The sequence below is a fragment of the Pelophylax lessonae genome (assembly GCF_965119305.1).
Source record: "Pelophylax lessonae genome assembly, chromosome: 6".
NCBI lineage: Eukaryota > Metazoa > Chordata > Amphibia > Anura > Ranidae > Pelophylax > Pelophylax lessonae.
In genome coordinates this window covers 243,530,122-243,554,316 of record NC_138773.1, presented here as the reverse complement: position 1 = coordinate 243,554,316, position 24,195 = coordinate 243,530,122, and positions in this window count along the sequence as shown.

Sequence of the window (24,195 nt, the reverse complement as noted above, 5' to 3'; positions counted from 1 at the left end):
TGTCCCCCAGCCACCCAGGGCCTTCTTCTCCTCCTCCTCCACCAACCATTTTCAGACTCTTCCAACTTCCCTGGGGCTACTCAACCACTTTGCATAGTGGACACAACAAATCTATGACCAGCCTGCAAAATATCAAGTCTGGGCCTGGTTACCTGTATGTTCCGGGTCCAGGGCGGAGCTCTCCTCCCAGAGCAACAACTGATGATAGCAGAGTGAGTTGACCGGCCAGTCACTTCCTACTGGTGCAGGTACACACCTACCGATTCCTCCACATCTTAGGATAACATGATCAGACGGCCAATCCCCAGGCAGAGAAGGAGGAGTAAGTGTCAGCGGACAACAGACACCTGGCAGACGCAGTGAAGGGACTGCAGCACACTGCTGCAACTTTTTGATCCGAGGATTGAAAGCAATCTTTTACTTGGGAGATTTCCCTGACTGCGCCCTTCGAAATGTTGGTGCTCCGCCACTGGCCGCAAGGCCCCTGTAGGTGCGAGGCCTTAGGCGCCCGCTTAATTTGCATGGTGCCCTCCTGTTTTAAAACATGGTCAATGCATCTCATTGGTGTAAGTGCACTTCTATGTTCTGAATTGTAGGGGCATTGAGTATGGTGCTAGCATGATGAGAGGTTACTGCCTATTTGTGTCCATAAATAATATATAATGTTTTTCTTTTATTTTAGAAACCAGTGATCAGGATGTTGCGGCTCAGCCTTCTCAGGCCCCCTGTAAGTAATGTGGATGTGCTGGTGTGTTGTGTATTAGGTCGAACTTGGAGGAATGATTGTTTGTTTTGTTTTCTTTTGTGGTTGATGTAACTTCAGCAAGAGAGGAGCCTCAGGCAGGGCCGAGTCGCCTGGATCCGGGCCAGGAACAAACTGTTGGCCAAGAAGAGGCCAATTGGTCCGACTCGGATGAGGACCTGGGCTCTCCTCAAAGGGGAAGTAAGTATTCTACATGTGTTTGTGTGTTCAATGTGTCCTGGTAAATATAAGGGCTGTAATATATATATTTTGACATTGGGGTTTTGTAGCAGCTGACATTGAGGATGTTTGTTGTGGAGGACTGGGGAAGAGGGGCCACTGCTTACCCAGTCCACTGTAACTACTACCTTCAATGTTTCCAGACTACTTTCTGTGTGCCTTTATCAAATAGCTTTTGTTCAAGGATTGTATTTGTGTCTTTGTGTTTCTAGGAGATACAACGCCATCCCCCCATGAAGGGACACCATCCCCCCATGTAGGGTCTCCCCCATCCTCCCCCACTCCAGGCTCCCCTGAACTAGTCTGTAAGTACCTAAAATTAGATTCTCACATGAATTGTGTGTGCTAGGATGATGTGTATCTAGGATAATCTAAGTTGGAGTCAAAGCAAGTGTAGTTTTGCTATATGTGACAGGAAGGTTGGTCATGAAACACTCTTGCTTAACCTTCATGTTTGAAAGGTGGTTTTGGGGAGCTTTACAGGACATGTTATCTTTTGTAAGTTATCTCAAGCCACCCTATTCTAAATTGGTGTTAGTTTCTCTACATTGGAAATGGTGTGCTTTGTACTTGTAAATTTTTAGGGGACATTGTAATTTAATCATGTCCTGATTTAGTCAACACTGAAAATGTGTGTTTGTCAATCTTTCATAAATACTCTTCCTCGGTAATGTACCACATTCCAGTTCACAATTTGTGTTCTTTTTGTGCAGTTTCTCCAGAGCCAGCCACGCCATCCACTTCAGGGGCCCCAAAAAAACCTGATGATGGTAAGTTGTGTGCTTTTCCAGTAATGTGTCTACTTAGTAAGTGGAGAAATGCTAACTGTGTATGTCCCCGCTCAGGCTTCAAGTTGTTCTAAAGGCAGCGGGTTCTTTATGTGAATGCATTCTATGCATTAGTATTCCAAGTGATAGGTGTGCATATTCCCCCTAAGACTTACTGGGACCATTTTTTACGGTCCAAATTTTTGCACTAATACTTGTCTGGAACAGACTCCCCCTCCTCCTTAACTGAGGTGACAGCATGCCAATATTGCCTCCTGATGCTGTCACTCCTAATCATTGAGACCATTGGAAGGGAGGGGGGCAAGGCTGGCTCACAGCCTAGTGCCTGAACAGGCACAGGGTGCTTGGCTTCATCTCATGTGCCTCCATAGCAAGCTGCCTGCTGTGGGGTCAAACAACAGGAGGGAGGTGCCTAGAGGTGTGTACAGGGGCCATGTAAAAAGGAGGATTGTTATTTCTCTTGTCCCCAAAAACCTAGAGAGTGTAAGTCTAACCTGATTAGTTTTCCGCAGCCCTCCCAAAATGATATGTTTCCAACACTTAGAACAGGCAGGGCTGAGGCACCAAAAACATCAGAAAAACACAATCAGCACAAAAGCAGGGAGTACGTATCCTTAACGCTACAAGCTTCACCCAGAAGAATGACGCTTGCACTGTACAAATCTGCATCACCACCATATCAATGTCTAAATAAAACTTTCAGGGAAATGTGGAGGGGTAATGAGTGGGTGTTAGAGCGTTTTCATGACTGCGTAACCTACAGTTAGCGTGAGTCCATTTGTTGATAAACTTTTTCTTCTCTCTTAACACAGCTGGGATGGCGGAAAGGAGATCAGGGGAGCAGACACATCTGCTCCGTCCAGAACTGGCCCTCAAAATTCCTAAGGGTGAGTCTCTACTATGTGTCAGGTTCAATCTATAGACAGTAAGAGTGAGAGAGAACGCTCCACAGATTCCAATGGTGATAGAGATAAATGTGTGCACATGTATCGTGTTGACCAATTGAACCCAAAACACCTTACATTCTTCAAAATGATTGCTTGTGTTTACATGCAGAAAAGCATTTTACTTAGCTTTGGTGGAACTGCTACTAACATTCCAAGCCATCTTATGTAACCTTTTGAACAATTTGCTGTGAAAGTTTGAGTTTAAGGTTTACAACAGCAATTTAGCATATTTGCTTCAGAGTGTTGATAAAAGCCAACCAATAGACTCCTAAGCATATTTGTTGAGGCACATTAATTACAATCCTTGTTTGGATCATTTTGCCTAAAACTAATTGTCATGTTTTTTTCTACCCAGGGCACACCCACCTCACCTACGAGGTCCTCCTGGATTATATGAGGTGGTGCGGAGACCGAATTCTATATTTGGAACACCTTTGTGGCGTGGATCCAGACCCTAAGGAGCCATTCGTTAGGAATGTCACACCTTTAAAAAGATCCTAGTATTTTTTTTTTGTGGTTTGTTTACTTATGTTGCACGTTGCAACACAAAGAAATGTCACATTTGTAATTGTTGCCCATTATAAACAAAAATCTAACAAAAAAATCAAAAACAGTTTAAAAAAAAACCCTTTTTTTGGGACCCAAAAAAAAAAAAAAAAAAAAAAGCCTTGTTTTTGGCAACCAAAAAAAATATAAAAATTTATAAAAAACCCTTTTTTTGGGGACCCAAAAAAAAAAAAAAAAAAAAAAAGCCTTGTTTTTGGCAACCAAAAAAAATATAAAAATTTATAAAAAACCCTTTTTTTGGGGACCCAAAAAAACCAAACAAAAAAAAAAAAAAGCCTTGTTTTTGGCAACCAAAAAAAATATAAAAAATTTATAAAAAACCCTTTTTTTGGGGACCCAAAAAAAAAAAAAAAATAAAAAAAGCCTTGTTTTTGGCAACCAAAAAAAATATAAAAAATTATAAAAAACCCTTTTTTTGGGGACCCAAAAAAAAAAAAAAAACAAAAAAAGCCTTGTTTTTGGCAACCAAAAAAAATATAAAAATTTATAAAAAACCCTTTTTTTGGGAACCAAAAAAACCAAAAAAAAAAAAAAAAAGCCTTGTTTTTGGCAACCAAAAAAAAAATGTTTACAAAAAAGCCTTGTTGTTTTTGGTAACAAACTAAACCAAAAATGTTTACAAAAAAGCCTTGTTGTTTTTATGGCAACGGACAAAACCACAAATGTTTACAAAAAAGCCTTGTTGTTTTTATGGCAACCGACAAAACCAAAAATGTTTACAAAAAAGCCTTGTTGTTTTTATGGCAACGGACAAAACCAAAAATGTTTACAAAAAAGCCTTGTTGTTTTTATGGCAACCGACAAAACCAAAAATGTTTACAAAAAAGCCTTGTTGTTTTTATGGCAACGGACAAAACCAAAAATGTTTACAAAAAAGCCTTGTTGTTTTTATGGCAACGGACAAAACCAAAAATGTTTACAAAAAAGCCTTGTTGTTTTTATGGCAACGGACAAAACCACAAATGTTTACAAATAAGCCTTGTTGTTTTTATGGCAACGGACAAAACCAAAAATGTTTACAAATAAGCCTTGTTGTTTTTATGGCAACGGACAAAACCAAAAATGTTTACAAAAAAGCCTTGTTGTTTTTATGGCAACGGACAAAACCAAAAATGTTTACAAAAAAGCCTTGTTGTTTTTATGGCAACGGACAAAACCAAAAATGTTTACAAATAAGCCTTGTTGTTTTTATGGCAACCGACAAAACCACAAATGTTTACAAATAAGCCTTGTTGTTTTTATGGCAACCGACAAAACCAAAAATGTTTACAAAAAAGAATTGTTTTTGTGAAAACCTTCCAAAAAATGATGTCAAAACATAAAAAATGTTTAAAATGTTTATCTAAATTAAATTTAAGTATGTTGCTCTTTGCAACACAAATGTTACATTGGCAATTTAGTTCATTCTATTATATATGGTAATATATTTTTTGTACGCTACAGTTGGTAGACACCCACATGTGTTATTAAAACATTTATTTTATTACCCAAGTTTTCTTTTTGGTGTACACATCGAATGTCTTTTGTGTTGTATTTGTTTACTTGAGTGGTGTGGTCTGTAATTGTTAGTATGTTGGCTTTGGTTTATGTTAGCCTTGAGACTTGTTTTGAAGCTACATTTGAAGGGAGACCTTTTCTTGGGTCGTTATGTGAACATTGAGTTATCTAAATTTACATGAAATCATATGTTTGGAGATCGAGAAGCACGTGTGTATAAATGCCTACATTAACCAGGGCCATTACTTGGCCACCAACACTCCTAAAAAACCAAAGAGCAAACACAAACTAATCATTTTGCATAAAATTTTATTTCATCCCCAAAAAAAGCACTATAAGAAATCATATTGTGCCACCCTCAAATTTAAAAAAAAAATGGCCCCACAAATTGGCCAATGTAACAATCATTAACAAAACCAAAAAAAAAAAAAAAAAAGAAATTAAGTTGGTGGTGGTGGTGGTGACTGAAGCAGTGTGGTGAGCAATGGAAAGGTTCCTGCCATCAAATGGTGGGCCAATAGTCCCATCTGCTCTGGGGTTAGCCTTAGAGTTCTGGTAAAGTGGCCCATTAGAATCAGATCTTGTGTCTGAGGCTGCTGCTGATGCAGGGTGTTGAACCCTGGAAATGTCCCAGACTGAAGATCTTGTGCCAATAGTCCCATCTGCTCTGTGCTCAGCCTAAGAATTTGGGTAACGTGTGCCATTACCATGAGATGGGATCGTTGCTGCTCCAAGGCTATTTGATGCTGCTGGTGGTGCAAGGGTTGTGAAGATGTGTGGGGAGTGGTGGTTGATTGGTTGTTGTGGTCCACGGTGCGGGGGCAAACGACATGTCGCATTGGTGACAAAAAAGAAGAACGGCCTGGGGAGGAGTGAAGTGATAAAGGTGTGGAGGGAATGTAGTCAGGTGGAAGGGGTACTGTGGAACCAGTGCGCATTGAGGTTGTGCAGGAGGATTGCTCATTGAGGGGTGTGGGAGTCCGAACGGAGTGTGAAGTGCTAGGAGTGGCTACAGGAGGAATTGTCCCATCCCCAGCTGCCTGACAAGTGGCCAACACTGGCATTACCCTCCCACTACCACAACCTGCAGTGGCAGGTGAGTGAGATGTTTGGGAGGGCTCTGCCAATGGGGCATCTTCAGATCCAAACAGGCATTGGCGTGTGGCCAGCACCTGAGTGTCAACACTTTGCCGATCCCGTTGATGCTGGTCTGCTAAACTTACCAAGCTGTTACGCATATCCTGTTGAACCTGTAACATATCCTGGTGAACCTGTACCATTGTTGCTACAGATTCCTGTATGAGCCCGAGCAGACGTACTGCCTCAGTAGATTGCTGAGTACGCCTCCTTAACTCATTTTGGACCTGATACTCATCAAGCAGCCTCTCGGCTACATCCAGCATAGATGGACGAAGTTGGGTAGGTGACAATCCCTCTGCATCTAAGGCTACCTGAAAGCAGAAGAAATAGACCAAATCATTATCAAACATCATGACTAAATATTTCAGATTAGTTTGACAACTTAACACCCCAAGCAGAACGTTGAAAAGTTTGATGTGCTTCTAATGAGTACTTGTTCATTGTAAGATTATCCAAGCTAGCAACACTTCTGATAATGGGTACATATTATATTGGTAGGACTAATATGACAAAGGCAAAAAAGATTCAACATGAAGGTGTTCCCAATTAACCCTGGTGTGGTAGGTTGTTTATGCTTTTGGTAAATCTGTTACTACACCAATGACTTTATACATCTACGTATGTTGTCTAAAATCTTGCCATCAATCGGCTAGAGGACAACCCAACCAAACGATACCCATGAATTTGGACCTGGAAAATCAAAGACGGGCCGGACTTTAAAGATCCTGGATGTTTTTGGAACATTAGTGGCACACCAAATTATAACATAATTCCCTGATGTTCAAGATAGAACTCTTGTTGTGCTGGTGCATCGTCAGAATGTCATAGCACTAATTTAACACACACAATGTAAGCCACATCTAGTCCAAAATCAATGCTACCATTGAAATGTTACATGTGCACCTTGTTCCCTTATATCACATACCACAGCACTGGATGCAGAATCGTCGCCAGCTCCTGATCCAACTCCAGCTGCAACGTCAAGAGGGGCCTGATGTTCTTTTAAAAAAAAAAAAAAAAAACATGTTTAGTACATAACCTTAGTCAGTAATGATTATGGCCAGATTGCCCTCCTAGCTTCATGAATGAAGCATTGAGGCCAAACATTCAAAAGTGCTTTCCTGGGCTCATAGGACACTTGCTAAACCCTCCCAAAGGTTAAGAAGGCTTGGTCTGCCTACTAATGACGGCACCCATTAATGCTGTCAACTGTGTTTTGCAGGGTAAACATCTAAAAGGCAACACTCTTTCCTAAGAAAAAACATGTGTGTTAATGGGGTTAATAAGATTCAAAAAAACATTATTTGACTAGACATACCAACACCTTCCTCCAGGCCTAGCTGCACTGGGTGTGTTCCCTGCTGCGGATCTTCTGTAAAGGACATAGCAATATGAGCTATCTTGGCCAAAAAAAAACATCTACATTGTTTGGCACAGTATGATATTGGACCTACCAGGAGGAGGGTCAGCACTGATGTCAACACCTGTGAGTCCGTCTGGTTCGCCAAGCTGCATGGGCTGTGGAGGGGCTGAGATCCGTGCTACAGATGAACAAATTGCAGGTTGGGGAAAACAAAAAAAGGACAATTGGAAGGGCAAGTATCACATTCTCTTAATGTCACACATAGGATAGTAGTTAATCTTTTCCAAACAACTCACACAATTGACATCCAAGATAATATCCTACCTCGGTGCAAAGCATCCGAATCTAAGTCCTCTCTGGGAAAGATGGTATCGGGTCCTATGATGTTCAAGAAAGGTAATTGATAATCCCAGAGAGAACTTCGTGCACGTTCATCCAGCCGACCTTGACGGTCATAAAGACCCTCCGCAGCCCATGCAATTAGCTTCTTCCGAACGGACCCACAGATGTCGTTGACCTTCTTCCGCACACTGTCACGGTGGCGAGGTGCTTCACCCAGTGCATTTACAGCATCCCGGATTTCATCCCACAATCTGTTCTTCTCTGTTACTGAGTAAGACGCGGCCCTGGTCCCATGTATCGCCTGATATCTGGCCATATAGGCGTGGACCAGGGCACAGCACTGATTGTGGGTGAAACGGGGAAGCCGGGTTAATGTGGACAAGCTGACTCTGGTGGACGGACCCGCTCCAGGACTACTGTCAGAAGAGCCAGCTTGTCCACTTGGTGTGTTAACACCTCCCCCGGCTTCCTCCTCCGGGATGGGGATGGTGGACTCCCTCATGGATACAGCTGGAGCCTCCCTCACACCAGAGCCAGACGATCTGCCCACCCTGCCCCCCCTGCCCCCCCTGGCCCCCCTGGCCCCCCTGGCCCCCCTGGCCCCCCTGGCCCCCCTGGCCCTTCTCATCCTTCCAGTGGGTGGGGCCATGGGAGCACGAGGTGGGCAGAGAATCTGGCTGTCCAGCAGCAGCAAAGAGCCCCAAACTCCTAAATCTGAAATGACAAAAGAGAAAACAGAAAAAACAGGATTTGCAGATTGCTCTTCATATACAGTATAATTAGTGAACAGTTACAGAACACACTTACCTAATGGCACAAACAGACTTGGTCGTGGTGGTGGTGGTAGTAGTGGGCAAAGAGCAGAAGAGGCTGCAAAGAAAAGGAAAAAAAAAAAACACATAAGAAAACGCATATGGGTACAAATCACACGAGGCCCTCCAAACACTTACCTAATGGCACAAACACGGTGGTGGTGGTGGTGGTGGCAAAAAAAGCAGAAGAGGTTGCAAAGAAATGTACAAAAAAAACACATAAGAAAACGCATAGGGGTACAAATCACACGAGGCCCTCCAAACACTTACCTAATGGCACAAACACAGTGGTGGTGGTGGTGGTGGTGGTGGCAAAGAGCAGAAGAGGCTGCAAAGAAATGTAAAAAAAAAAACACATAAGAAAACTCATAGGGGTACAAATCACACGAGGCCCTCCAAACACTTACCTAATGGCACAAACACAGTGGTGGTGGTGGTGGTGGTGGTGGTGGTGGTGGTGGTGGTGGTGGTGGTGGTGGCAAAGAGCAGAAGAGGCTGCAAAGAAATGTAAAAAAAAAACACATAAGAAAACTCATAGGGGTACAAATCACACGAGGCCCTCCAAACACTTACCTAATGGCACAAACACAGTGGTGGTGGTGGTGGTGGTGGTGGCAAAGAGCAGAAGAGGCTGCAAAGAAATGTAAAAAAAAAACACATAAGAAAACTCATAGGGGTACAAATCACACGAGGCCCTCCAAACACTTACCTAATGGCACAAACACAGTGGTGGTGGTGGTGGTGGTGGTGGTGGTGGTGGCAAAGAGCAGAAGAGGCTGCAAAGAAATGTAAAAAAAAAACACATAAGAAAACTCATAGGGGTACAAATCACACGAGGCCCTCCAAACACTTACCTAATGGCACAAACACAGTGGTGGTGGTGGTGGTGGTGGTGGTGGTGGTGGTGGTGGCAAAGAGCAGAAGAGGCTGCAAAGAAATGTAAAAAAAAAACACATAAGAAAACTCATAGGGGTACAAATCACACGAGGCCCTCCAAACACTTACCTAATGGCACAAACACAGTGGTGGTGGTGGTGGTGGTGGTGGTGGTGGTGGTGGTGGTGGTGGTGGTGGTGGCAAAGAGCAGAAGAGGCTGCAAAGAAATGTAAAAAAAAAACACATAAGAAAACTCATAGGGGTACAAATCACACGAGGCCCTCCAAACACTTACCTAATGGCACAAACACAGTGGTGGTGGTGGTGGTGGTGGTGGTGGTGGTGGTGGCAAAGAGCAGAAGAGGCTGCAAAGAAATGTAAAAAAAAAAACACATAAGAAAACTCATAGGGGTACAAATCACACGAGGCCCTCCAAACACTTACCTAATGGCACAAACACAGTGGTGGTGGTGGTGGTGGTGGTGGTGGTGGTGGTGGTGGTGGCAAAGAGCAGAAGAGGCTGCAAAGAAATGTAAAAAAAAAACACATAAGAAAACTCATAGGGGTACAAATCACACGAGGCCCTCCAAACACTTACCTAATGGCACAAACACAGTGGTGGTGGTGGTGGTGGTGGTGGTGGCAAAGAGCAGAAGAGGCTGCAAAGAAATGTAAAAAAAAAACACATAAGAAAACTCATAGGGGTACAAATCACACGAGGCCCTCCAAACACTTACCTAATGGCACAAACACAGTGGTGGTGGTGGTGGTGGTGGTGGTGGTGTTAAAGAGCAGAAGAGGCTGCAAAGAAATGTAAAAAAAAAACACATAAGAAAACGCATAGGGGTACAAATCACACGAGGCCCTCCAAACACTTACCTAATGTCACAAACACAGTGGTGGTGGTGGTGGTGGTGGTGTAATCCTTTATAGGCAAAAGGAGGCTGCAAACATTAAACATACATGAGAAATCGCATGACCTACATACGTGCACATAATAAATTACAGTTATCAGGAAAGCAAAAATGGTGTCTTTGGAAGCTGGGAAGGTAAGGGGGCAGGTTTAGATGCCAAATCTAGACTGCACACCTTTAACAAACATGAGAAAACACATGTCCAAACCACATGCACATGGGGCCAACTGCCAATGATTAAAAGACACTTGAGGGGTTCCCAAGCTATTGTGGGTTGGAGGGGATTCACCATAGACAACTTAAGCACACCCAAGATAAGTACAAATTGTCTCCTTCCTTTTTTTTGGGAGAGAGAGATACAATTGTCTTACCTCCAGATAATGTAGGTTGTGGGTCACAGGGTCTTGCTAGCACATAAGAAACATCGATCTATAACATCCAGCAGCCATATTGGCCATGTGCTCCTTTTATAGCTGGCTCACAGGTGTGATAATTAGCGGCCGTTTCTATATATATCTGCGCATTCGCGAATTTGCGCGTTCAAAATGGAGGACGATATCCCAGACGCATTAGATGGTGCAATGCTGGCATTTATTGGTGCCTTGTTTGAGGAGGCCCTGGCACAGGAGGCAGCAGAAGGTGGGGAAGCTGCAGCAGCAGCAGCAGCAGCACCTTCAGCAGCAGCACCTCCAGTCCGTGTGCCCTTACCTCGCCAGCCACGCATTTTTGCTCCAAGGATCTATTTGGACAAGCTGCGGGATTCTGATGTCAGGAGGAAGTTCCGGCTCGAGCGAGGAACTATTCTACACCTCTACCAGCTCATAGCAGAGAAAATTGACCCGGACACACAGCGCGGCCATGCGGTGCCCGGCATGGCCAGATTGCTGGCCACTTTGTATATTTTAGGGCGTGGCAGCTTCCAAGCCACTTCGGGAAGTATCATGGGCATTAGCCAGCCCACAGTTTCAAGGGTGTTCATGTTGGTCATTAATGCCATAGTGGATATAGTGCCCAATTTTATCCACTGGCCACAGAATGAAAATGAGTGGAATGAAGTCAAGTTGGGTTTCTACCGGCGGGCACACATGCCGCAAATCCTAGGGGCAATCGATGGCACCCACATAGCCATTAGGCCCCCAAGGAGCCACGAAAGTGAATACCGGAACCGCAAGCAGTACCACTCTGTGAACGTCCAATTAGTGTGTGACGCCAAACAGCGCATCATGAGTGTCAACACTGGTCACCCAGGGTCGTGCCATGATTCCAGTATGTTAAGAACAAGTACTCTGTACGAGGTGTTTGAAAGTGGACAAATGCCCGAAGGGTGGCTTATTGGTAAAGTATTTTGTCTTAACAACATAAACTGTAAGATTACATAGACATAGGAATAAGCTACATCGGTGTACACCCTGATTTAAGCAAAGCCTACCTAAAATGGATGTGTTATTAGTTGTCAGGCTGTTCACACACAACCAGATCAGCAGCTTAGCAGCTCACAAAAGAAAGATTTGCAAAGTTGTCTTTGAGTCCAATGAAGGTGGTTAACCAATGTGTAAATGGTGTCCTCTAGCCACCCAAAGAAAACCTACAAATGATTCCAATGGTATTGCCATATCCCCAAAGTACTTTGCATAAGTGAGTCAATATTGGTTTCCTCACTCTAGTTGCAGATATATTCCAGAAGTAAGACCTAGGCTAATGTAATAGGAACAGAATAGGGGCCAAGTTGTAACTTGCAAGAGAAACCCACCACTTTGTGTGTCCTTTTTCCCATTTGTATTAGTGATTTAGGCAGTTAGACAGAGTTGAGATGTTTCATATGATTTTTTGCAAACAGACGAGCAGGTTGTTTAGTAAAATGCCTAATTGTCTCCCATTTTGAGGAGTCATCTAAAGTCACATGATATGAATAACTAATGTATATTTTTCTTATTTTTCAGGGGATGCTGGTTACCCGCAGCTGACGTGGCTGATGGCTCCAATCAGGTACCCCCAGGGCCCAGCAGAGAGGAATTACAACAGGGCCTTGCGGAGAAGCCGGAGTATCATTGAGTTGACCATAGGTCTTCTCAAGTCCCGGTTTCTCTGCTTGGCCCGGCCTGGGGGTGAACTCCTGTACTCTCCTACAAAGGCTTCCAAGATCATCCTGGCGTGCTGCGTGTTGCACAACATGTGCATTGCCCGGGATGATTCTTGGGAGCTGACGGAGGAGAGGGAGCCAGAGGTCCGTCAGCCGGCGGCCCCCAGGCGGCGGAGCACCGCTGCCGGTATGGCCACCCGGAATACCCTGGTTGCTAGCCACTTTACATGTAAGTACTGTAACCGGTCAAGATAGGGCATGTGTATTAATTAGCTAGTTAGCAGAGGTGCCACTCACAGGGAGACAGAGGGTGATTATCATCTGCCAATGACACTTGCCATTGTAGATAAAGTGTAGTCAACATTGGTAAAATTGTGTTACTTGAGCAAAAACATGCACCTCTAACCATAAACATGTTGGTATTGTGAATAGTGTAAAGGGCTGAGAAGAGCTGGCAGGTGTTTATTTGTGTCTATGCCACCTGTGTAGTTATTGATAACATGAACGGCTGCTTGGTATCTTATGGTGTTGTAATTTTCCAGAACATCAACATCTTGGAATCATGGCACGTACCATGGGAAGCCTGTGGTGATGGGCTGTCTGGCGTCACAGGTGTGTATTCAAATGTTTACATTAATGATTTCTGGTTTGTGTAAGTTGGCATAAAATGTGTTATTTCACTCGTGATGTCGAAATTAAATGAAGTTCAGAATGAAGCAAACAGGCATTAAGATGTGATTTTCATAATGAAATGTCTTATCCTTTGTTTTATTTTTCCAGGAGTGGTACTGCTTGCGGGTGTAGGTGGTAGAAACCCACCTTGATGGACTCCACTCATTTTCTTTTGTGGTCAGTGGATATTTGGTAAGGCACATGGCCAATGACCAACATGAACACCCTGGAACTTCGAAAGTGGCTTGGAAGCTGCCCAGCAACCTTGCCATGCCTGTCCCCTATGAGCTGGTAGAGGTGCAGAATGGATTCTGAACTCTGCCGGAAGTTGTGGAAGACATCAGAATCCCGTAGCCATGGAGCAAAGATCGTGGTCTGGCGCTGTAAAGGCACACGGACTGGAGAGTGACAATATTCTTTTGCTGCATCCCTCCTTCTGCTGTCATTCTCAAATAAATAAATACATTAGAATTGAACATGTGTTTTTTTGTTTTGTGTGGGTGCCTACAGACAAAAGGGCCATCCACACTGTAAGATTTAGAGAAGACTTTATCCTTCCGATTGACATTTTCTATGTAGTGCAAGGGCCTGCCTGATTGCATCCAAATTGAAAGTGTTGAGGTTTGAGCTTCTATTATATGGTTTGGTTAAGTCTACAGGAAAAAGTCTAGACAAATTGTTAGTGTATGGCCCATTAAGCTGCCAAGGCCGGAGTTTTGCACTTTGCATGCTGCTTGTACTGGTGATGTGAGGGGTTGTAATGTAGAGTAGGGATGTGACAGTGTTGTGTTGAGGTGTGAGGCAAATGTAGTGTTGGACTATGAGGGCCTGTGTTGTTGAAATATGGAGAGAGTCCAATATCAGACACCTATGTTTATTGGTCAAGAAATTGTAAGAACCATGGTAAATATGTAAAGAATTGCATCTCGATAAAACTAGGACCACACTCATAAAATCAAAATTGTGTTGTTTCCATTGATGTGCTTGAAATTTGGGTAGGACACCCCCCTCCCCCCCCAAATTCAAGATAGTTTAAAAAAACTGTTTAAAAAAATGAGAGTGAAAAGAGATCCCAAGTGTAGTGATGTGATTTGAACCCATGACGTTGTGAACTGCAGTGAAGTTGCAAAGCACTTAGCTATTGTGCAGAATAAAGCTGTATGGTGGAAAAAATGGAGTGTGTTAAGGCTAAAAAGCACATATAGCTAAAGAACTAAACATTGTATGGAATGTGGGAAGAAGACCATGGTAAAATTGTGAGGTTTCATCTTGCCCTGAAGTAGGGTAGGGGTTTGGTCACTTGCCTTTGGTACTTTCCTTCATAAGATCGATTCGACACACAGACAAGATCAAAAAAACACTTAAAATGGTGTAAGCTTGCAAGCGCTTCTGAGTGTAACATTATTTAGCAATATATATGATGTAATCCGTTCCATTTTAGCAATATAAACAAAAAAAGAAAATAAAAAAAGTAGGTGGAGATGGTAAGCCTCGAACCTACAGCAGAGGGAGATGAATTACAGACATGTGATGTGTGCACTAATCCACTAGCCCACATCGCTATGTGAAACTGCTATAAGCAGGAAGACATAAGTTTGCGAATTGGCGAAGCCGCGATCGTAAGTGAATCCCGCTGACGGCGGAATTCATTATTGCTGTTTTACTCGCCAATTCGCCGCAGCGCCAGTTAATTGATTTGAACGCGGCGAAACTGAAACACGTCATAGATGTTTGAAGCTGCAGTTTCTTTAAATCCGGCCCCCCATGTCTACAAACTATGGTACATATACTGGAATTTGTATTTATTTATTTTCTATACAAGTAATGGCAGCGATCAGTGACTTATAGCGACACTGCAATATTGAAGCCGACATTCTGATATTAACTGATACTTTTGACACTTATTGATATAGTGATCAGTGCTAAAAAATTTACACTGTCACTGTACTAATGACCGTGGCTGGGAATATGTTAAAATCCAGGGCGATCAAAGGGTTAACTGTGTGCCTAGCTAGTGTTTATGTGTATACAGTGTGGTGTTTTTCCTAAGGGGTATGCCGGATTTGTTTCCCTTGCTTTGCAGGGAAACAGAATTGACCCCACCTCTGCTGACAGGATGGAGCTCTGCATTGTTTACATATCCTGTCCTGTGTCTGAAATCCATTTGCCGGCACCCACTGATTGGCATCTGCTGTGACTAATTACAGTGCGAGCCCCCTATGCGGAAGTGCATTATCCCGTATATATACGGGATTAAAAAAATTGAGATTTTTAGTTCACATATATTGCAATATATGTTTCAGTTGCCCAACTGCATCAAAGTAATCCCTCTTTAGCCAGTCCTACTCTGTTTTTGTAAATTGCAGAGTTTGCTTGAGAAAGTATAACAGTGTGCAGAGGGTTCATCCAGTATTTTTAGTGTTAATATGTGGTCACACCCCTTTAGCACCTGGTAGAGTATATGCATGTACAAACTATTGGGATCTGAGCACAGGTATATCTTGTTTCTGTTTTTAACAGTGACCCCCCTCTCTAGCATGCTGCTAACACAGTGTATTTTATCCTTTGCAGAAACTAATAGTGCTGTTAAAAAAAGGGCTCAAATTTATTATTGCTTATGCAGTCTGAATGCATTACAGTAATAGCATAGTATTGTAGCCTATTGGGCACTTTAACACCCTTCCTGCCTAGACCACTTTTCAGCTTTCAGTGCTGTCACATTTTGAATGACAATTGCGCGGTCATGCAACACTGTACCCAAATGAAAATGTTATCATTTTTTTCAAACAAATAGAGTTTTTTTTGGTGGTATTTAATCACTGCTGTTTTTTTTTTTTTCACTGATGGGCACTAATGAGGTGGCACTTATAGGCACTGATGAGGCAGCACAGAAGGGCACTGATTAGGTGGCACTGATGAGGAGGCACTAAAATGCCACACTGATGGGCACTGATAGGTGGCACTGATAAGTGGCACTGATGAGGACAGATAGGCAGCAATGGTGGGCACTAATAGGTGGCACTGATGGGCACTGATAGGTGGCACTGGTGGGCACTGATAGGCAGGACTGATGGGCAACACTGATGAGCAGGCATTGATGGGCACTGACTGGCATCACTAATGGGCACTGTTTAGGGTCACTGATGGGCACTGATTGGTGTCACTGCTGGGCTGGGGCTTTACTGTAATCCCCTGCGAGGAGATGCCACTGATCAGCTCTCCTCGCCACACACTCTGTCAGTGTAAGGAGAGGAGAACCAATACAGGGCACTTACGCATTTACATGTGACCGTCAGTGATTGGACAAAAAAAAGCCGTGTCATTGGCTCTTTACAGAGATCAGGGTCACACTGTGTCCTAATAGTGGTGTTCTAATAAGCGCTAATACCAAAGTGAAAGAAGCTGCCAGCACAACATAACTGATAAACAGATTATAAAGTGACAAAAAGGAAAAATAAAGTGCGGCGCTAATAGTGTATCCATAAATCATATATGCATAGAAAGTTCAAATAAAGTCCAATAAATGTAGATATGCCTAAATTAAAGTCCAAAGTCCGTTCAGGATAATGCAACCTGGAAAGTGGTTGCATTATCCTGACCGGACTCTGACTTACCGCATCTCCGATCTCGGTAAAGAGCCTACTGATGTAGGCTCTTTACCATGTAACCAGCTGTGTCCAATCAAAGCTGGTCACATAGTACACAGTAAGATCGGCTTTCCTTAGTTCGTGCCTGACAGGCACGAGTAGAGGAGAGCCGATCTGCGGCTCTCCTGACAGGGGGGGTCTGCACTGGTAATCAGATCATTGATTACCAGTGCAGACCCTCGGGCGGGTGCCACTAGAACCACCAGGGATGCCCACCCAAGACCCCAGGGATGCCCACCCATGACCCCAGGGATGCCCACCATGGCCACCAGGGATGGCAATCAGGGCTCAGTGCTGCCCGCCAGTGCCCTCCTCATCAGTGCTGCCCGCAGGTGCCCTCCCCATCAGTGCTGCCCACTAGTGCCCATCATTGCCATCTATCAGTGCCGCCCACCAGTGCCCATTATTGCCCACCAGTGCTGCCTATCGGTGTCCATTAGTGCCAATCAGTGCCGATCAGTGCCGCCTATCAGTGCATCCATGATTAGAGAACTGCATTTATTTATTTATTTGAAACTTTTATATCTGTCTGGAGTTCACCGTTCAAGCTACTAACTTGCTGACACTTGCCTGCATGCATCTCACTCATGAAAGGAAGACATGCTTGTTCCTGCCGCCTATCAGTGCCCATCATTGGCGCCTATCAGTGCTCACCAATGCTACATATCAGTGCTACCTATCAGTGCCACATATCAGTGCCCATCAGTGCTGCCTATCAGTGCTGCCTATCAGTGCCGCATATTAGTGCCACCCCATCAGTGCCACCCCATCAGTGCCTCCTCATAAGTGCCTGTCAGTGCAGCCTCATCAGTGCTCATCAGTGCAGGAAAAAACTTATCTATTTACAAAATTGTATAACATAAACAAAAAAACGTTTTTTTTTCAAACTTTTCGGTCTTTTTTTATTTGTTTAGCAAAAAAGAAAAAACCTTGCGGTGATCAAATACCACCAAAAGAAAGCTCTATTTGTGGGGGAAAAATGACATAAATTTGGTTTTGGTACAGTGTTGCATGACCACGCAATTGTCATTCAAAATGCAACAGCGCTAAAAGCTGAAAATTGGCCTGGGTAGGAAGGGGGTGAAAGTGCCCTGTATTGAAGTGGTTAAAAATGACCTTTCCTTTTCAATCTTCAGCTCTGTAATTTTCTGTAAAGTGCAATGCATTATGGTTACCTAGAGGAGTTCTGTAAATAGAATGTACACAGAATGTGTACAGAACGCCCCCCAATATGTAATGTCCTGCTTTTGTGATTGGCTTGCTGATAGTCTGCTCTAGGATACAAGTCATATTTTGAGCAACGCCTGTAACACAAATTAAATTTTTGGTGAGATACGCTCATAGGAAGATCACGTCTAAAGTGATGCAGACCCTACAGCTTGCCTCATAAGTGCCCTGCAGGTGCAGCAGTTGATTGATAATTATAAAACCACTCCCATACAGATTCATTTATCACATGGACACTGACAAACAAACAGCTATTCCTTCAGAATAACAAAAGGTAGGAATCTGCAACAACATTTATTAAAATCTTTATGATTGTCAGGGTTCCAGGAAACCAGACCACACGAAGATGCAAGTAAAATAAAGCAGTTTAATATAGCAACAACAATAAATGCAGAGCAAAAGAGAGGAGCGAAATCAGGAACAGCCGGGGTATAGTCCAGAAGCGGGAAGTCATCCAAGCCGGAATCGAGTCCGGAAGTGGGTAGTCATCCAAGCCGGGATCGAGTTTGGAAGTGCGTAGTCATCCAAGCTAGGGTCGATTCCAGACGCAGGTAGTCAGCCAATGCCTGGTCATCTGCCAATGCGAGGACGTAAGCCGATGTGGGATCGAGAGCCAGGAAAGTCATCAGCCAAGCCAGGTCATACACGGAGGAACACAGAGAACAGAGGACTGCTAGCAGTGGTGCAAGAGATGATGCAAACAGAGTTTTTAAGAGACAGCAGTCATGTCCAGCACATGTCCAGGATGACTGCCAACAGAATGGCAAGGTAAGACCTTGACAGTAATGTACATTGATCACCCAGAAGGGAATGTTTTTTCTCAACAAAAATGGAGTTACAAACTGGAAGAATACACACTGGAATACATATTTTTTTAAACCAGAATTTAGTATCAGTTTAGGTAAACATGCTCTTCTATTACAGGGTGAGCTTTGCATATAAATTACCCTTTGGTGGTAGGGTCCTTTTTAAAGCAGAAGAAGTCAAAATCTTATATCCATATATACAGACAGACAGCAGACTATATTCTGTTTGCATTTCTAGCTGTATCAGTCTGCAGAACGTAATTATATTGATTTCTAAACTCCATTCTCGATTGCTTGTTTTTTTTCTTTTTTTCTTTTTTTGAGATTGACTTCATACACAATAAAAGCATAAGGCTTCACAATGCTACAAGAGAAAGTTTCACAATAAACACTAAAACACCATTATTTCTTTTAGCGCCTTTGGCTTTTCGTGCAAACTTCAGCTGAATAAAAAGATTAGGAAGAATTGAAATTGTAAAATGCATTGATTTTCCAGGACATAAACCTTCCAGCAAAAAAAAATAAAATAAAATAAAAAAAAGCTCCAAAATCTGAAAGCATACAGAATATTCTTGCAATAATTTCACACTTGTGATTTTAATGTCATCTTTTCTGCTTCCTGTGTTCTGCCAGTGAACAGCAATGTTTTGGTACATGGATCAAAGGAAGGAAAATGGTTTCAGGATTATAATTTATTCTACTGAACACTTATTTGAAAAGTCTTCAAAAATTCTATTTGCTAACTTTTATATTATTTATTAGTGATACATTTTTTTGTGTTAATTTATACAGCAATCTACAAAAGAAATGTGTATAAAAAGTATTTCTATTGAGTATTTTTTATTACATTTTCTTTTGGTATTTGTTGTACTCCAATTTTTTGGATGTGTCATTGCATTTTTTTTCTGATACAGTTTTCAGAGCTGAGATTGTCTAAAGCCCTCTTAGGTCCCAACTTGACGATTTTGAAATCAATGAGAAGTAGCTTGCAACTTAAGCCCTGAATCCTTACCATAGCTTTTTTCATTTATATTTAGTTACGCAAACATGAAACAAAAGATACCTTTCACATATTGGCTTTTTACAAATAGCCATTTTTAGTGAGGCGGTGCATGATCTCTCAGGATGTGCAAAGTTTACCAACCTAAATCTATCCTTTGGGTTTCATTTCTATGGAGCTATATTAATTAATCTGTCTAGCATTTTAAACTTTATAAATCATAAGTCCTTCCTAAAAGAAGGCACCACTAGATGTCTATCATTACACTTACCATAAAGCTCTGCTCTTTTTTACAGCTCTCAACCTAGTTTTACTCACTTCTCAGTCCTACCAAACACTGTTTCCTTGCACAATAAGAGCAACTGACTGGCAAATAAGGAAGCTCTCATTGCACGGGCATGGGTGAGTCAGGTAAGTCAGGGAAGGAAGGGGAAAGGTAAAAGGAAATCAGGGGAAAAATGGAAATTGGTGGGACAATACACTGAACAATTCAAAAATTTTGTGTGTAGGGGAATAGGGTGTCAATTGATAAATAACCCTTAAGAAGGTACTATCCCTGAAAGAACACTTATAAATATACAGAATAAAGAGGGTTGAGACTTTACATATACCTCCTTGGGTTTAATGAATACGTGACAAACTGGTTTAAAATAATCTTCCACATATCTTTATTTAACACATTATGCACACTTTTAAAAAAGGAGGTTCATTCTTAAAAACAATACAGTAAACTTATTGGTCAAGGTTACTCCTGACCTGAACCTGGGATCCGTTTTGTAGCCAACGAGTTTCAGGGGCTGACCCGTTTTGTTTAGGGCCAAAGAACATACTGTAATTTTTATACATTTAGGTTGTATATACAGGTCCCACAAAGGCGATAGATGATAGAATGGATGAAGATCCTTGATTATAAATTAACTTGACGCCTTCACTCAGCTTTCTGAATCCCTACAAATTTGGCCACATTCGAACGAGATATACTGTATAGCTAGTATCATCATAAGGCTATAAGGTTCACCTAGATACAGAAAATCTAATTATAAACAATTATTATTAATTTGATTAACTAGTTGTGAACAATGGATGTACCACACATGTGTACAACACTCCATTAAAGTGCACAGGACGTGTGTAGTATGACCTGTCTTGCTGCCTCTGTGCCACTCTGTAACCCTCCACAAACAGTTGATAGAAATTCACAATTATCAAAATGATCTGGGTAAAAATAGCATCTGTACTAGCTGCTGTCAAAGAGGAGTTCCACAAATGTTTGTGTTTATTAAAAGTCAGCAGCAAAAAAAGAGTATAGCTGCTGACTTTTAATAAACACACGCCTGTCCCAGGATCCAGCGATCTAGCCACCTGAACTCTCGGTTCTCTCCCTCGGCTCTCCCTGGTGCCGGCATTACAAGTATGGGCACCCGGTTGTGACAGCTTGCGGCTTCACAGCCGAGTGCACATTGAGCGTGCGCGAGTCACGTTGTGCCTCCTCAATGGCCAGGCAATCTTCTAGGACCTGTGACATGTCCCAGAAGATTGCAGGGAGGGAGGGGGAGAGGAGAACTTCTGTTTGAGTCGTCTAGGCGGCCCGAGTGGAAGTGGGAGCGTGGTACCTCTCAAAACTAGGTACAGGCGGTCCCCTAGTTACAAACATCCGACTTACAAACGACTCCTACTTACAAACGGAGGAAGACGACAGGAAGTGAGGAGAAATCTACCTGTAGGAAGGGAAATTCACTCCTGTAAGAGTTCTCATGGGAAAAATGTGTCTCCACTGAAGCTTTATCACTAATCTTTGTCTCCACAACAACCCAAAATTTTCAAAATCCAATTGTCATAGGGACAGAAAGTGAAGTGAAATCTTCTGAACAGGGGTACAGACAGCAAAACAAATGGTACAGGGGTGTTAACCCTTCCCCATGCTATCCATAATACTTGAAAATTATTTCTTTGGCTGGAGCTAAACTTAAAAAACATACATGTTCCGACTTACAAACAAATTCGACTTAAGAACAAACCTACAGTCCCTATCTTGTTTGTAACCCGGGGACCGCCTGTACCTAAAATATATTGGAAAACCCCCGCTTGGATGGTGTAAGAAGAAACAAAAAGCAGCTGATGTTCACCCAAAGGGGATGTGGGACTAAATAAATAAAAAAATATTAACAGCGCTTGCTAGATATATGTGTACATAAATGTATGAAGTATATAATAAATATAAAGTGACCAAAGTGCTAAAAATAAAGTGCCAAATGCATACAATCCATATAAGAATGAAAGTGCAAAAACGAATACAATAAATGTGCAAAAATACAAAATACATTTAAAATGACATCAATATTACAATATTTCAATATAAACGTCCATATATTATCCAACAACCAGTGCAAATGTGCTTAGACTGTATTGGTGTTCCTTTAATTCTTTGTGGTGAATAAAGTGCTCATCAGTGCCAAGGTGCCACACTCCCCTCTTGCACTACTACTCACCAAAAATAAAGACCCTCTGTTGGGTCAAATGTGGCAAATTCGAGGTGAGTACAAGGTCCTGGGTATCTGGTGACAATATTATCCAAGCAACATGCTCTCTTCAAATGATGAATATTGGTTCCTTAACGGGCTCAGCCCAATTAAAAAGGATAGATCATAGTGAAGTACTGTATGAAAGTTTTATTAATGTAATGTAGGCAAGAATATTCACAAACGAGTTGTATAAAATAGGCTGTCAACCAATGACATGTCGATGATGTCCTTTGATGACGCTCGGGGAGGCGGGTGAAACGTGTTGACGCAACTTCCTGTGTACAATAGCCATCTACGTCACTTCCTGGTTCTCAGTGGAACGCACGCAAGACGGCATTCCAGGAAGTATCTTGCCATTCTTTGACTCAGACACTGATAAAAAGGTACAAAGTTACAAAGTTACTTGTTTACAAACATTGTTACTTTTGTTTTTATTTGAGATCAAAGTCGTGAGCCTTGATTTACATAAGATGTCAGCAACCTGGCAACTAAAAAGCTTTTCTTTTTTCCTTTTTTTTAATAAAATTTGATCTAATGAATTTCAGTTTTTAAAAATGGCTTCTTTCAGGTAGTGTTAACCGTGACGCATGTTTTTACATCAAGCGGTAATAGGCCCATTTTAACTGGCAGATATAAATTGTCAAAATACCACCCCTAAAACAAAGGGAAGCCTTGCAGCAAAAAAAAAGCAGTTTAGCCTAAATAAAGTCCATATGAACAGAAATGATTAAACAATATACCATAAACCCCAAAATACCACCCCTCAAACAAAAGCCATTTTTTTAAATAAAGGAGCATCATTACTGTGTTTAAACTGTTGCTGATACTCCCGCCTATTGGGCCCCAATTGAACTTTAAGAAGTGACCCCTTGCTGGGGAACTTAAATCTGGACTGTATAGCTCTACGCATATCTCTCTGCATGGAGACATTTGAGACTCTATTTAATCACTATCTTGTATGGGATGGCATGTTTACCACCTAATACATTTATTTATTTGAAAAGGTAGGAAGAGTATTGCGAAAAAAAAAAAGTTTACTATGGATGAGACAGTAGCTAAAAGTAACTGCGAACTTCAAATCAAAATAGAATTAAATACAAAGATGTCCCAATAATAACAACAAATCTACAAAGACGTTGATTGCCCAAAGAGTTAGCAATCAGAATTAAAGAACAATTAACTGACTTACCCTCATTTCTCCCTATAGAGTTTGTTAGCTGTCCCGATCCCTTACCTACAGCAGTTCCCAATACCCTGATGCTATTACAGCCCCTTATTGGCCTTTTTAATTCTGCTGGTAATAGTCCAAAGGTCATGCGGTGCATTATGGGTTTAAAAAAAATCTCTTAGGTGAATCTGCACATAAAATACCAGGACTGTGAATATCAAACATGCAGGATTTGCCTCCAATCCAAGGTGAATTCAAACCTTCTCAGTAAAAGGGAGCAAGCTTATATTGGAGACATTTACACTCATCTTGAAGGCACAGCAAAATGGCAGAATGAATAATTTTAGTGTGTGTCTGTACAAGATACAACAAAATATAGGCAAAAGGAGTTGGGGGACATTTGGGTCAATTCACTAAGAGTTAAATAATGGCCTAGAATGCAGTAAAATAACGCTTGCAGTAAATTTTGAAAGTGCAATTCACTAAGAATGTTGTGTTAAATACCAAATGCAGTGTTTGTTTGATTTAGCGGTAATTACCACATTATTTAATGCGATCATTTATTGCATTGAGCTGGTTGCTAAGGAGCAGAATTACGGGAAAAAAACAGCGTGGGGTCCCCCCCAATGCATACCAGGCCCTTGGGGGTCTGATATGGATTTTAAGGGGAACCCCATGCAAAAAAAAATGGTGTGGGGTCCCCACCAAAATGCATACCAGACCCTTATCTGAGCATACAGCCTGGCGGGTCAGGAACTGAAGAGGATGAGCGAGCGCCCCCTCCTAAACTATACCAGGCCACATGCCCCCAAAACACCCTGTCCCCATGTTGATCGGTTGTGGTT